This window comes from Aegilops tauschii, chromosome 7 (genome assembly GCF_002575655.3).
Source record: "Aegilops tauschii subsp. strangulata cultivar AL8/78 chromosome 7, Aet v6.0, whole genome shotgun sequence".
In the NCBI taxonomy this organism is placed as follows: domain Eukaryota; kingdom Viridiplantae; phylum Streptophyta; class Magnoliopsida; order Poales; family Poaceae; genus Aegilops; species Aegilops tauschii.
In genome coordinates, this window is record NC_053041.3 from 79,996,112 (window position 1) to 80,006,793 (window position 10,682).

Consider the following 10,682-nt stretch of genomic DNA (forward strand, 5'->3'; position numbering starts at 1 on the left):
TGAGATAGTTATTTCACATCTAGTAGATGTGAAATAGCAAAACTGTACTTCTAAACCCTCCCAGGTTGTTGGATGCTAGAGATTACGATGCAATCTACCATATAATTTTGGGCTGAAGAAAAAAAAGTCATGTATATCTCCCTCACGACCTAATTTTCTCAATCTCCCACATGAAAAAAAACTGTCACGTAAGCATCTCTCTCTCGTGATTGTTTTGAGGGAAAAAATAGCTAACGACCCATGCCAAAGACGTCGCCTTAATCCTTCGTAAAAAAAATAGGATCCAAGTTCGTTTTGTTGGAAAAAAAGGGGAACCCAAGACGATTCCCTCCGTGTTACCTCCGATCTCCTCGACGCCAGTTCAGCTTATCGTCGCTAACCCATGCCTCTCGATCTTCCCTGGCACCCAGCCACCCTCTCCTCCAAGAGAAAAAAAGGATTGATGGTCTCATCTAAACGATGACCATGCCTATATATCTCCCTCAAGAAAACTATGGCCAACTTTGGTTCTCCGTCCGTGGCTTCCACCTTTTTTTATCTTTCTGCGAGACCGATCTATGTTTCTCTCGCTGCCGGAAATTTCTCATGGCGGCGCATGACTCCCACTTGCTAGATGCAAAGACGCTTTCTATTATCTCATCACCACCGTGCATTCATCGTGGCAGGCTGGCAGCACACAGGCGCCACTTCGTAGAGAAAGTGGAGGTTGCTTAGGAACATGAAAGAGATGCCATCAGGGGGCGGTGCTGAAACATCATGGCGACAGAGGAAGATGACATGAATCGTTCAAGCATAGGACTAGCTACATGGTGAGACACGCACCACACACATATACTGCAGGCGGTTGGACATGGGCATGCCCATCGACGATTTAGACGAATACGAGATCGACCTGATATTGAGGTACTGTTCCAGCCAACAATCTATTTCCACTCTTCCGGTCCTTTCCTATGCACGCAGGGATCCAATTATTTTTTCTGTTTGGCAATGCACTCTAACTGTTCGTTGAATTGTTAAAGTGCCAAGACTTGAATTCCTATAGCAGAGTTTTCCTCAGGAATTTGTTGAAGCATATGAAGTAATAGTAGGATATATATACACTATTATGTCCTTTGGGCATGTAATCTTTTTTAGTACATAGTGTGTTTGTTACTAATGTGGAACTGTCTTTCATGTACTGGCTAACAAAACTGCATTTGTATCACATTGGTTGCTTTACATCAGGTCGCTGATTACCTGTTAGTTTCCTAGAATACTCGCTCATCGGGATCCACTCATGCATACATCAAGGCAGAGTTGCTTCAGCCTCCCTACTCCATGCCATGGGGATTAACCATTGCAGCGCCCAACTGTACATGTCTCAGTCCCCAACTAATGGAAACAGTTTGGTGCAGGCATGTAGCTGACTCCAAGCATATATTGTTGCTCTTGCCTATTACTCTCTGATGAGGAACAAGCTTGCCCTGCGATTATTTGCCGGCTGCAGAACATGCACATGTATGTAGAAAGGCTCGATCCAAGAATCAGTTGATGGGCGATGTTGTACTTAGTCAGCAGCAACGTCCACCTGTACGTGTACGCCGGCTTGAAAGGCAGGCAGGTGGATTGATTCCGGTGTAAAGGAAAAGGAGCCTCGGCCCTCGGCAGCAGATGCATACGGCAACCAGGTGAAGCTATGTTTTGTTTTCTAAGTTGATCCACATATTTATTCCTTTTGGTTATTTCAACCTCTCCCTCACGACCAATAGGTATGTACCGTGCATTCATCCTTCGTATATATGAAAACCTTGAAAAAATATCTTCTCTAAATATTTTTATTAGATTTACTATTCACTTAATTGAGAGTTAGATGATAATTAATTGGCGTCAATGATGAATTCAGATTTTGATTCATTGTATGTATTCTTAAGATTATAAAGGATTTTACTTCTCCAGTTTAGTTTTGACATGATCTATTTAAATAAAGTACTCCCTCCGTCCCAAAATATTGACTATTGCTCCAGTTCTTTATATTTTCTTGCCTTTTACTTGCTTTGATGTCAGTTATGCAGATGAACTGGACCGGTCTTCACAGCTCATCCAATAACTTTATACACAAGAATATGGCGAATTGACACGGGGGTGCTAAAACAGAACCAGATGGCAAGGCAAGGATTAGACAGGTCCTATAGAAAGACGACCCCCATGTTGACTCGCCAAATCATACTTGGAAGCAACACCAATGGTAGCTCCAAATTAATATATGCCACCGAGCATGGAGCAGTAGTAGCCTTCCAGAGTCAAATATATGCTCTCACATTTACATTCACTTGGAAAAAATGATGTGCTAAGCTCCACTGGATTTTTTCATGATGCAAACCTATGAATACATGTTCATAAGTCAGGAGGAAATCCTTCTCACTGAGAAACAATTTCTATATGCAGTTGTTGCATTAATTACTATTACCTCCTTAATAAGTCGTTCAAATAAATCGGATGTGACCACTGAAAAAAATAGCACGCTATAACCTCGCTAATAGCACGCTATAGCATATTAAGAATTGTCTCGCTAAATTTATCAGTGCACAATGTCTCGCTAATAGCACGCTATAGCGCGATATAGCACGTTAATAGCATATTTTGAGGTCGGCGCTATTTTGCTGTAGCACGCTATTTTTTTCATTGGATGTGACTCTAACTTACAGATTACAATATTTTATCATATGTAGGTTAAATATAAAATCTCCCTAGCTCGGTTATGATACCATTTTCTACTATCCTAACAAGTAAGGAAATCACCTTTAAAGATTCTCACGTTGAGGACCTGAACATATAGGAGAGCTTGGCAATGTCTATGTGCTGGGCGGAGAAACACACTGCCCAATCCAATTATCTGATGCCAATGCTAGCATGTTCGGCTACACCTACAAGTTTGCTTGGATTATAATCTGGTGCGTTATTAAGTTGCTATTTTTGTACTTGCAAAGATTTATCTTTTGTTGTCATATAGATAAATTTATCTTTTTGGATTACAAAACTGCAGTATATTTAGCTATGTACTCCTAATTAAATTTGTTCCTTTAGCTTCTATTTTATTTCAGTCTTGGGTGCACTGGAAGATCACTATAGATATACTTTTTTCTCGATTATTCTGGCAATAAGTTTTGTGGTGTACTATTTTGTTATAAGATGGTTTGTAATTTTGATGCATTGCTAATGCTACTTTTTTCCATTTCGTTTCCACAAATAGCGCTTTAAATTTTTGTTATGATAGATGATTGGTTTTCTGTCAGTACATTTTCTCAATCTTTGACTTGATAATAACCTGTCAAAATAGTTGAATTTCATAAGTTTCTAGAAAGTATAATTACCTAATGTATTCTTCAAATATAATTTAAATGTATTAAAATCATCTGGTTGGGGCGCTGGCCCCGCTTGCGGCAAGGGCGCCGGCTCCGCCTTGGGGGGCGATGCCTCCGCCAGTGGCGCCTGTCCCCGTGCCGCGGGCAGCACCGACGCCGCCTCCTAGGGCCGAACCGCCGCCGTCACAACGGCCGTGGTCGAGGCAGATGGCGGGAGGCCGAGGCGGTGCTGGTCAGGGTTCGCCCGGCCATGGGACGGGTGCGTCGGCGGGGGATGACCGTAACCCCCCGCGTGGTCAGTGGGGCGATGACGGGTATGATGCTTATGGCGCTGGTCTGCACCGGGGTTCTTCATCCACCGGAGGGGGCCGTGGCTATGCTTGGGTGGACAACGGCAATGATAACCGGGGTTTCCAAGCACGGACTGGAAATTTTGTCGAGGGCGCGGCTGGACCTAACAACCGAGCTTTCCGAGGACGTTTTCGTGGAGGTCGGGGCGGGAACCGGCGGCACTACCAGCCTCGGCATACTAAGACCGCTACCGTGACGGAGGTAGCGGATGGTGCATCGGATCTACCGCAGGTGGCGGTGGAGACGGTGCAGGCTTTGGCTGCAGTTTCTTTGCCAGAGCCCATGCAGACTGGTGATTCTAATTCTGAGCAAGGTTCGGACAAGGCCGAGAGTGACAAGTTATCCAAGTGGGCGGCTAAGAAGAAGAAGCTCACCTGTTTCCGTTGTGGGGAACCGGGACACTTTTTGGTTGAGTGTACTGCGGAGTTATGCGATTTGTGCCAGAAACCTAAACACACAGCTGCCGAGTGTCCTCTTATGTTGGGGCCTAAACCATCCGTTCAGATTTACGGGGTGTGTTGTTCGGAGTTGATGTTTTTTGAGTCTCCATCTGTGGAGCCCTCCGCGCCCATAGTGGAAACGTCCTTCCCCGGTGTGGTGAAGGTGGTTCACGGTCCGTTGACCGAAGCACAGATCATTCAGCAGTTGAGAGAGCTCGCTCCGGGTAATTTTCAGTGGTCCTTACTTAAGCTCACAGATAATTCTTATAAAGTGGATTTCCCGTCTAAGGAGAATCAGCTGAGGATTCTCAAGTTCGGTATGAGCAGGGTCACGGGTACTAGTTATGTACTGGAGTTTGATGAGTGGAAAAAGAAAGAGCCACAGGGCACGCCCTTAACTCAGATTTGGGTTCGCTTCTCTGGAGCCCCGTCTGACCCTCTGGCCAGCTTCTTGGTGACGTGGAGCCTGGGTTCTTTGATTGGCAGGACTGAGCAGGTGGATATGCTGTTCACTCGTGCTCACGGGGTGGCACAGCTTCTTGTAAGTGTCGCTAACATTGAGTTCTTGCCAGACGTGGTGCCTTGGACTTATGCAGGCGTTTTATATCAGTTGGATGTTGAGTATGAGGATCCTAATCTGTTCAATGAGTTTGAGGATGATAATCCCATGGACACTTCTGAGGGAGGAGGGGCTTCGGGGAACCAGGATGATATTGCTAAGAGTGATGATGACAAGGCTAAGGGGCCTTCGGGGCAGTCAGACACTGGTGACTCCGCCCCTGTTGGGTCTACTGCCACAGTTCCGACTACCACTCTTCAGCTTGGTTCTTTGGGAGCGTTCTCGGCTCCGCCGAGGCTGTCGTGTGACCGGGTCGTTTCTGCGAGCCCGATGCTCAGTTTGTGTGTGTCGAGGTTTGTTGAGGAGGGAGGTGCGGCGGGGCAGGAGGCCCCGCCCTCGGTTGTCTCCTCTCCTTCGGCGCCAGTCGTGGTGGCCGCGCCGGTGGTCGCGGGCGGAGGTGACGAGCAGGAGGCTCGGCCCTCTGGGCCCTTGTCGCCGTCGGCGCCTAGGTTCGGCTCGGCACCCTTGATGAGGTCGCCGACTTGCGGGGGAGCGGGCGTGCAGGAGGCTGTCGTCTCCCCTTCTGTTGCTTTGGAGGGCGGGCCGGGTGGTCTGGTCGCTTCGGCACCGGACTCCATGGACCGCGCTATGCCGAGTTCGCCGGTCTCGGGCGTCGGCGGGATTTCCGTCAATGGGGCCTGGGAGCTTTCGTCGTCTCTGGATGATGCTCCGGTGGCCCCGGCGCTGGCCACCGCCGTTGGGGGACGGGCAGGAGGCTCTTTCCCTAGCACGGCTTCACGCGAGGAGGTAATCGCTTTCGGCGGGATCCCGGATCCTATCTCTGCAGGGAGACGGGTCAGCGGGAGACTGCAGGAGCAGCCAGACGTTGATGACATGCAGCTAAGGTGTGCTTTGAGGGCGGCCAAGTTGCGCGACATCGAGACTTCCACTGGTATGTCTGTCAATAAATCAAATTCTATTATGCATTTTACCAATGATGAGATTGTGCACAATGCCAACCAACTAGGAGTATCACTTGGTAATAATGATCTAAAGATTTCTAAGTCTGTTAATGATATGCTCGATTTGGAAGCTGGACGAGCGTTAGAATTGATTCGTAACATAGCTGCCGTTAAGCCTATGAATGAGTCGGAGATTGATGCGCTTGGGGTTAGGGCTCTTGATGGTTTGTGTGCCGATCTTGACCCTGCGGTACAGGAGACGGAGGAGGAGGATGAGTATGCCTATCCTGAAACCTCTAACCATGAGGATGAGTCTTTGGTGGTAGAGGCTGAGCCCGAGCGTGCCGAACCTTCTGATGTTTGCGTTAAGCCTAAACGGACCTGGAAACGGAAGGTTTATCCAGTGTCGGCTGTGCGTAGAAGTGCTAGGATCGGTACCTCTAAAAAATTTCATGATGAAATATGAGAGGCATTTTTTGGAATAGCAGAGGTCTTAAAGACTTGGCTAAAAGAAGGTTTCTAGCGGAGGCTTCTCTTGAACATCATTTAGACTTTATTGCTTTGTCCGAGACTGGACGAGGTAATTTCAATCCACAATTTCTTAGCACCTTATCTGGGGGGGGGGTAGATTTTGACTGGCACTGCCTCCCACCTCGAGGAAGATCCGGTGGGGTTCTACTTGGGGTTAAGTGCGAAACGTTGGAGGTTCGGAGTGTAGTGTTGGGTGAGTTTGCGGTCAAGTTTCGGGTCAGAACTAAAGCTAATGGATTCGATTGGGCTTTGGTGGCAGTCTATGGAGCTGCGCAACCCGAACTCAAGCCAGATTCCTTGGCTGATTTGGTCCGTGTTTGCGGTAACGAGCAGCTACCCGTCTTAGTGGGTGGTGATTTTAACATTATTCGAAGAAAGGAGGAAAAGAATAATGACAATTTTGACAGCAGATGGTCGTTTATGTTCAATACTATCATTGAAAGGTTGGATCTCAGAGAGATAGAGCTCTCGGGTAGGAAATTCACTTGGGCAAACTCGTTACCGGTTCCTACTTTTGAGAAGCTTGATCGTGTTTTGGCTAGCGTCGATTGGGAACAGAAGTTTCCTCTGGTAACGGTGCAGGCGTTGACACGAGGTATCTCGGATCACACACCGCTACTAGTCGACTCAGGGGCTCAAACTCATGTGGGTAATAAGAATATTTTCTCTTTCGAACTTGCTTGGTTTGAAAGAGAAGGGTTCCTCGAGTTGTTAGCTAGAGAGTGGGCTAAGGACTCGGGGGGAAGGTCACCCATTGAGCGGTGGCAGTGCAAGATTCGTCATCTTCGAAGGTTCCTTCGTGGATGGGCCAAGCATACGTATGGGATATATAAGGCGGAGAAGGAAAGACTCCTTATGCTTATTCACTCCCTTGAGTTAAAAGCCGAAACCTCTATATTAGATACCAGCGAGCTGGAGACTAAAGTGGAGGCCGAGTTAAGGCTGAAAGAGCTTCTCCGCGAGGAGGAATTGAAGTGGGCTTTGAGAGCTAAGGTTCGTAAAATTGTCCAAGGGAGGACAACACTCAATTCTTTCATATGATTGCTAATGGAAAGCATCGTAAGAAGAGAATTTTCCAATTAGAACAAGATGAAGGGACGATAGTTGGTCAGGAAAACCTGAAAGTTTACATTACCAACTATTATAAGCAGTTGTTTGGACCTCCGGAAGAGAGTTTTGTGTCCTTGGATGAGTCAAGGGTTGAGGATGTTCCTCAACTTGAGACGGAAGAGAATGAGATTTTGACTGCTCCTTTTACGGAGAAGGAGGTGTTTGAGGCCATTGCACAAATGAAAAACATTAAAGCGCCAGGACCGGATGGGTTTCCGGCGGAGTTTTACAAAAGGTGCTGGCACTTTATTAAGGGTGACCTGTTGCCGATGTTTCATGAATTGTTCATTGGTCAGCTTCATTTGTTCAAGCTCAATTTTGGAACGATAACTCTTCTTCCTAAGAAGACAGAGGCTATTCGCATTGAGCAGTTCAGTCCTATCTGTTTGCTTAATGTCAGTTTCAAAATATTCACCAAGGTTGGGACGAACCGACTCACGCAGATTGCGCATTCAGTTGTGCAACCGTCCCAGACCGCTTTCATGCCAGATAGAAATATCCTTGAAGGGGTGGTCATCTTGCATGAAACGCTCCATGAGATCCACTCAAAAAAACTAGATGGTGTGGTTTTTAAAGTGGATTTTGAAAAAGCATACGATAAAGTTAAATGGCCATTCCTTCAACAAGCTTTGCGTATGAAAGGATTTGACAAGGCCTGGCGAGACCAGATTGAATCCTTTACGCAAAAAGGGAGTGTAGGGATTAAAGTGAATGATGATATAGGTCACTATTTCCAGACACACAAAGGACTAAGGCAAGGAGATCCCATGTCACCGATTCTATTCAACATAGTGGTTGATATGCTATCTATTTTAATAGGTCGGGCTAAGGATGCGGGGCAGGTTACTGGCTTGGTTCCACACCTAGTTGATGGTGGTATATCCATATTGCAGTATGCTGATGATACTATCATCTTTGTGGAGCATGACTTGGCGAAAGCGAGAAACATGAAGCTTGTGTTGTGCTTATTTGAACAATTGTCTGGGCTCAAGATTAACTTCCATAAGAGCGAATTGTTTTGCTTTGGAAGAGCTAATGATGACCAGGAGGCGTATAAGCAATTGTTCGGATGTGAGTTGGGTTCGCTACCGTTCACGTACTTAGGTATACCCATTCAACATCGTAAGCTGACGAACAAGGAGTGGAAGTGCATCGAGGATCGTTTTGAAAAGAAACTGAGCTGTTGGAAAGGGAAGCTCATGTCATATGGAGGGCGATTAATTCTGATTAATTCGGTCCTCACCAGTATGCCTATGTTTCTTTTATCCTTTTTTGAGGTCCCGGTGGGGGTCAGGAAGAGGTTAGACTTTTATCGATCTCGTTTCTTTTGGCAGAATGATGAGTTGAAACGAAAGTATAGGCTTGCAAAATGGGACATCATCTGTAGGCCGAAGGACCAAGGCGGTCTAGGCATTGAAAATGTAGAGATCAAGAATAGATGTCTCCTTAGCAAGTGGCTATTTAAACTTTCATCCGAGACAGAGGCTACTTGGGCTCAGATTTTGCGAAATAAGTATCTTCAGTCTAAAACATTGGCTCAGGTGACTGTGCGACCGACTGACTCACCGTTTTGGAAAGGGTTGATGAGAGTCAAGCCCCTCTTCTTTAACAGGGCAAAGATCTTAGTCGGTGATGGGGCTAATACGAGGTTCTGGGAGGATAGGTGGCTTGGGGAGACGCCCCTGGCACTTCAATATCCTACTTTGTACAACATTGTTCAACGTCGAGAAGCTTACGTTGCAACCGTCTTACAGTCCACACCTCTCAATATTAGCTTTCGGAGGACGCTGGTAGGTGATCGTTGGGAGGCCTGGCTTCATCTTGTACGAAGGCTGATGGATGTCCAGCTGTCTCAGCAGCCAGATAGATTGTTTTGGAAACTGACTAAGGACGGCGTGTTCTCGGTCAAATCCATGTATCTGGATGTCATAAACACTAGTGTCATTCCTTGCTCGAAGCACGTCTAGAAAGTTAAGGTATCTTTGCGAATCAAAGTGTTTATGTGGTTTGTGCATAAACAAGTCATTTTGACAAAGGATAATCTGGCAAAACGCAATTGGATGGGTTCTGCTAGGTGTAGTTTTTGTGATCATAACGAAACTATCACGCACCTCTTTCTAGATTGTCCGCTGGCTAAGATTCTTTGGCGTTCGATTCATATTGCTTTTAATATTACTCCGCCTACCTCTATCAACATGTTATTTGGAACGTGGCTTGATGGGGTTAACTCGGATATAGCGAGGCACATTCGTGTTGGAGTTTGTGCCTTGTTATGGGCCGTCTGGAACTGCAGAAATGATTTGGTTTTTAACATAGCAACGGACTTTCACTTTTTGCAGGTTATCTTCGGGGCCACAACATTGATCCGTATGTGGTCGCTACTCACTCCGACGGAGGCCAGGGGGCGTTTGGCTACCGCGTCTACCCGATGGGAGATGGTAGCTCGGGTTATTTTCAACCGGTTTGGATGACGGTCATGTAATATGATAGGCATGTAGTGCTCCTATTTTGTTTGCCTGCCGGTTGTGGCTTTTTGATTAGGCTCGTTTGAGCGTTCTTTTTTCTTTTCGTACTTTGAGATACTGGAGACTTTGATACTGGTTTAGTTTTTAATATTTTGAGCCGTATGCATCTTTCTGATGCAGAGGCTGGGGTAACTCCGCTTTTCGAAAAAAATGGAGATCTGGATGCTATAGGTGCATAGAAGTATGTTGGTATAAACTAATGTCTGCTTTGCTTTTCTACAGAATCTTTTGCTTATATCTTATATACTTGAGATGTTAAAGAAATAAACATGTTGCATAACCTGGTAATTTTCTTATTGTGGTGAACCGCGCATTGCTTACCTGCATCAACACGATTAAATTAGGTGCAATGAAGCCAATCTTGACGTATCTTCCAGTCATGGGCACGGACAATGAACAACAATAAATGAAATAAACTGCTAGAGTAGAACATTATGGTCACCCTCAAATGCAGCATGGTCATATTCTGCCAGGTTAATAAGCTTTCAGGGCACTAGAGTAACCATGCATCGCTTTACTAATTTCAGGTGTTCTTTTCACATACACATTTTTCATGAAATTACTAGCACTGCTCATCATACATCTGCATAAAAAATGAAGTATTAAGCTTATGATGGTCTGTGCTAAGTAGCAGTGAAAACATTGGAAAAACAAGGAAGGTTTGCATTAGAGAGTCCAATTAGGGGTTTAAATTACTGAGGATTAGGGTACCCTCCAACCCTCAATAGTTCAAGCAAATGAAATAAAAGTTTCAAATTTAGTTAATGTGATATTCTCATTTCCAGGTGATTTGTGATTAATAATGGACGGAGTTTGGTAAAGATATTGCTATCATACTGCTGTTACTTAGGTTTCCGTTGCTC